The sequence below is a fragment of the Odontomachus brunneus genome, unplaced genomic scaffold (assembly GCF_010583005.1).
Source record: "Odontomachus brunneus isolate Ranch 3 - 2012 unplaced genomic scaffold, Obru_v1 Obru_scaffold_028, whole genome shotgun sequence".
Lineage (NCBI taxonomy): Eukaryota > Metazoa > Arthropoda > Insecta > Hymenoptera > Formicidae > Odontomachus > Odontomachus brunneus.
In genome coordinates this window covers 537,765-543,197 of record NW_022639478.1, presented here as the reverse complement: position 1 = coordinate 543,197, position 5,433 = coordinate 537,765, and the positions used below count along the sequence as shown (strand labels likewise).

The 5,433-nt window shown below is 29.2% G+C and overlaps 1 long non-coding RNA gene across 1 annotated transcript; it reads right to left on the bottom strand.

The window, feature by feature from the left end:
* Positions 1–2,901: 2,901 nt before the first annotated feature.
* LOC116842959 lies at positions 2,902–5,138 on the bottom strand. The gene is made up of 3 exons (XR_004377801.1): positions 4,860–5,138; positions 4,168–4,383; positions 2,902–4,028 (listed from the first exon to the last, which is right to left on the bottom strand). It is a non-coding gene; the product is annotated as an uncharacterized LOC116842959 (long non-coding RNA).
* Between the last annotated feature and the right edge of the window lie 295 nt (positions 5,139–5,433).

Below are 5,433 nucleotides of genomic sequence, written 5' to 3'. Positions count from 1 at the left end.
ATATATATATATATATATATATATATATATATATATATATATATCCTTCGAGCATTTTGTGAGAACGTAGAATAAGTTAAGATGAACATAAAAGTCCTATACCGTTTTGCGATATTCGCAATAATTATCGAGATATTAATTGTAGAAAATTTGTGAATGATCATGCAGGATATGGTAAATGAGTTATAATAGCGATGACTGCTGTCGTGTACTTATATTTTAGGTCAAATTGAACAAAAAAGTCTTCTACCATTTTCCAAATAATCACATAGATTTTTAATTATTAATTAAAGAAGATTATTGCACGATTTTGCGTGATAATGCACTTATCTTCTTTAATTAATAATTAAAAATCTATGATTATTTACAAAATGGTAGAGGACTTTTTTGTTCAATTTGACCTAAAATATAAGTACACGATGGCAGTCGTCGCTACTATAACTTATTTACCATATTCTGCATAATGATTTCCCAGCAAACACAATGTTACATGTAACGTACATGTTAGTTGTAATTTCCTACTCAACAATATAACTGTTACATAACACGCATGTTATATAACAGTTATCTTGTTGAGTAGGAAATTACAACTAACATGTACGTTACATGTAACATTGTGTTTGCTGGGTTACAAGTTTTCTACAATTAATATCTCGATAATTATCGTGAATATCGCAAAACGGTATAGGACTTTTATATTCACCTCAACCTGTTCTACGTCTCCACAAAATACCCGGAGGAGACTGTGAGACACCCTGTATATAAAAGAATGTAATCAGAGAATTTTGTGGAATTTTATGAACTGACTCTTGGGATATTCCCTCCTCCCCATTTGGTAGAGGGCGGATCAAGGGATGATTGGAGGAATAACGTTTAGCCTCGTAGGAGGAGGCCTGTGACCGGATGTAGAGACAGGCGAGGCCACTACTAAGGCTCCTGGCCCCTCGCATTGTCTTTTTTTAATTACATTAGAAGTGAGAAAATGCATGCTAAAAATTCTTGCAAAATACGTTAAAATAAAAATATATATCCATAAAGTAACACTTGAAATCGATTAAACTATTCTTCTCTCTCGCAAGATTTTGATAAAACCGCAATCGTGGCTGTGCTTAATAAGCAATAGAGTTACTCTGGCAATAGAGTAACTCTATTGGCGACGTACATGATCCTCCTCTACTATCTACACAAGTTAGGGCGTAGCGATACATCTAATTGTAGGAGATATGGGAAATGAAACTTCTCTCCATATTTTTGGTGCCTCCATGTTTTTATGCTGGATTGAGTTTGGCCTTCCTCGGTTCCAAACATTTAGATGGTCAAGGATCTACTGGTCAAGGACCTTTTCTTCTTTTGGAAGAGGGTGGGCTTGAATACAGGTAGGCAACTTGCTAAAGCGGCGGAGTACAATGGATTCTGTATACAGTTTGTGATCTTCTTTGAGGACAACCCCTCCGTACCCTTACCAATACTAATGCTAATACGTGACAAATTGGTAGATTTAATTCTGAAGGTAAGAATGTAACTAGAATTTTGTAAATACTAACTTGTTTAAGAAACAATTTGTAAATTGTATAAATTGCATAAGAAATATTTATAAATTTATCAGGATCCTAAAGATTAAATAAAAACAAACTTTTCTTAATTAATTTTAACTTTTTTAAATTATTTTTAACTAAACTATATGTCTTTTAAATAATACCTTTAGATTATTTATAATCTATATAGAGATGACATTTCTTACACAATTTACGTTATCTACACCTAAACATAGGCCGGTATTCATAGTCGAATCTTATTTCAAGACCGTCTTAAGTAATGTCTTAAGATGCGAATACGGCTCAGTGATTGGTTCATGACATCTTAAGACAGTACTTAAGATGATCTTAAATATAAGATCCAATGACGTATACGAGTATACATAGACCAAGCATTCCATCTACAAAGTGAAGCCGGAAGTTGGCAGTTTAAAACAGAGTGAGAACGTTGTTTTGCCTCAGTGCTTTCTCACTCTATCGTCAAGAAAAAACATGGCCGCTGTCAAATATTATATATATAACTGTGAAGCTGTCAAATGCTATATATATATAGCACTATATATGCAGCAGTAGTACTATGTATATAAGTATAGAAATAAATGAAGCAGTAGTACTATGTATATAAGTATGAAATAAATAAAATCGTAAATTTCATTAATTTCAATGTAAAATTAATATTTATAATATTGTATGTTACGCATATAAAGAATCATTGCAGAAATATAGCGATAATTTTGTGATATTTTATATTAGTGTAATCGCTCAGACAATATAATGTCTAAAATCGAGACATAAGACGTCTTAAAGATTATCTTTAAGATGTCTTTCAGATGATTTACATTTAAATGTCTTTAAGGCGTCTTAAAGATTATCTTTAATGGCTCCTGCACACAGGATGCGGTAATGCTTGCCGCGCGGCGGAAATTCGCGCGACAGCCAATCAATATGTTGTTTTTCCGTAAGAGCTAGAAAGTTTTTAGGCAGGAACCATAAGACGTTTTATGTCCTGATTTTAGACATTATGTTGTCTGGGCGTGTACAGTGATATGTAATATTTGGATATATGTATTTTCCAATATTTGTCTTTAACAATTATATGTATAAACCAATAAAAAAATGTATAAGAATACATTGAATAGTGTATAATAATTTATAAGATATAATTTAATTACAAAATGTTAATAATTTAAAAAAACGAATATTTATATGATACATATTAGAGGTGAAAGATGTTTGCTTTCTTGGGAGACAAAAGAACTGAGTAATTTTTCATTATATGGTGGAAGAATATAATATATTAAATGTGATGTATAAAATAGAGAAAGGTTATGATTGATAGATAAAATATTGAGATAAAAGAATGTATTATATGCAATAATGTAAGATACAAAAAATCAGTGTGCTGCAATATGAAATGGTTTATATAAAATAATGAAAGAATACAAAATATATATAGAAGATAGGTTTAATAATAAATGAAGAACCTGACAATTTAAATGTAAATTACCAAAAATTATAACATTAATATTTAGACATTCATTGATTTTTAAAAGTTATTAATTTGGTAAATTTGTTTCTTATTCTTTGTATTGTATTGTTTTGAAGTACAAATATGTCGTAATCGTAGTTGTATGTACTTGTATAATATCAATTTTATTAAAATAGTTCTATGGTCTTGCAATGGCACTTGTTCCAACATATGTAAAACATTATCGAAAATATTACTTGTAACATATGACATAGCAAATAACAATGATTATAACAATGTTATAATCATTTCACTAGAAAATTTGCCTTTTTTGTTCCTTTTCAAGTGTCTTTTTATAATTTGTTTTTCTGTTTCTGACACAATATTCTGTTGCACGAGAACAATTTGAATTAAAATATATATTTCTTTATATGTCTTCTCCTGTGTTCCATCTAACAAATACCTTCAATATTTTTATATTCCTTTTTATACATATGTACAGAAATTATACTTCACTTACTTCTAACATTTCCACAGCATTTTCAGAAATCAATTTTTGATCTTGCAAATGCTTAACAAGTGAAGTTAAGGAAACCACCTTCTTTTGCAATCTCCTACATTTTTGTTCATATATTCTTACTTTTTTTCTTAATTTTGTAACTTCTTCCAGAATGGAAGAAATATGCATTTTACATTTATCTTCATCACTGTTGATGATCTCATTTGTACTATGCGAGAAATATTCTCATGTTAATTTATCTATCATATACAAGCAATACACATTACAAATTACTTTTACTTTTTATTATTTTACCTATGAATGTTATCACATTTACTTGTACGCTGTGCTTGTATGATATATGTAAATGTTTCTGGTAATTTATTCATAGCATTCATTTGTGTATTTGTTCCAGCAATTTATTCATCACAAACAAGTTCTGCATGTTTTTCATGAAGATATTTCATAGGTGATATATTTCTAATACTTATATCATTATATGTATTTGGCTGTTGAATGGCCTCATCTTTATGAAAAATATATAATTACATTTTATTAATAAACATTTTTTGTAATTCTCTTTCTTTATCACTCTTTTCATATAATTTTTATAATATAAATTTTATATTTATAAATACTCGAAGTAAATGTGAAATTTTACGTACCATTACGTTGATATTATATTTTCCTTTTAATGGTATATTAAATATTGTTGGTACGGTATCTGCTTTCAAGTATAATTTGCCACTGCCTATTATTACAAAACATTCTTTTTTGAAATGTTGGCTGCATATTACTGATTTATCAGTGCACGAAAAATTACAAATTTTTCTTTTAACACTAGCTAGCCATCGATTTTTTTCCCTGTGTTCTTTAGAAGACTAAAATTATACACATTATCGTTGTAAACATCTTATTGGTGTTTTTACACTGTAGTAATTATATAGAAATATTTTCATAAAAGTTCACAATAAGAAAGACACCTTGCATATTGCTTTGATCTTCACATATATTATACAGATCAGTTTTCTGAGTTAACTTGCTTACATGGAGACATCCCACTGTCGAAAAAACACTTTATGAAATTGTTTTTTATTATTAATCACTAACACCACTATATATATTAATCAAATTTGTTTCGCTAATTTTGTAATAAATAATGGACGATAGTTTATTCTTAAATTATTCAGAAAGATGATCTCTATAATATGATTTCAAGATTAAACTGATTGGAGCTACTTTCTCTATTGTGAATTTTTCCCAATATTTTTACTTAACAATAACTTAACCAGTATTTTAATATTTTATTAATAATACTTTTCTGCAATCATAATATATCAAGTTAAAATATTTATACCTATGGAAGCTAATTCCCTGCATCTTGTACATATATTCCAAGCCACAGATACAACAACAAGTCATTCTTATTATTTTTAATATTTTCCAGTACCTTATATAAAATACTTCAAAACTTTATCAAAACAGAAAAATCCATGAAATAGGTTAAAGTATGGTCAGGTTAAGCTATGGCGCCATACTGTTCTTGACAGTCAATAGGAGAGAGTGAGAAAACACTGAGGCAAAACAATGTTCTTACTTTGTTTTAAACTGCCAACTTCCGGCTTTACTCGCTGCTACAGCAGAAGTATAGGAATGCTTGGTCTGTGTATATACGTCATTGATAAGATCCAATGATGTATATAGACCAAGCATTCCTATACTTTTGCTATAGCAGCGAGTGATTGATCCATTCGTCGCTCTGAAGCATTTACAACACTAAATGGAACTATTTATAGCACTAAACCTTATTCAAGAACTGTATCCCGTTATAGCAACTTAATCTAACCTTTTTCATTTGACAGTGGAATGAGAACAGAATAAGAGCAATTGCTGTGATTATTTATACACAGCATAAAATATTATAAATATCA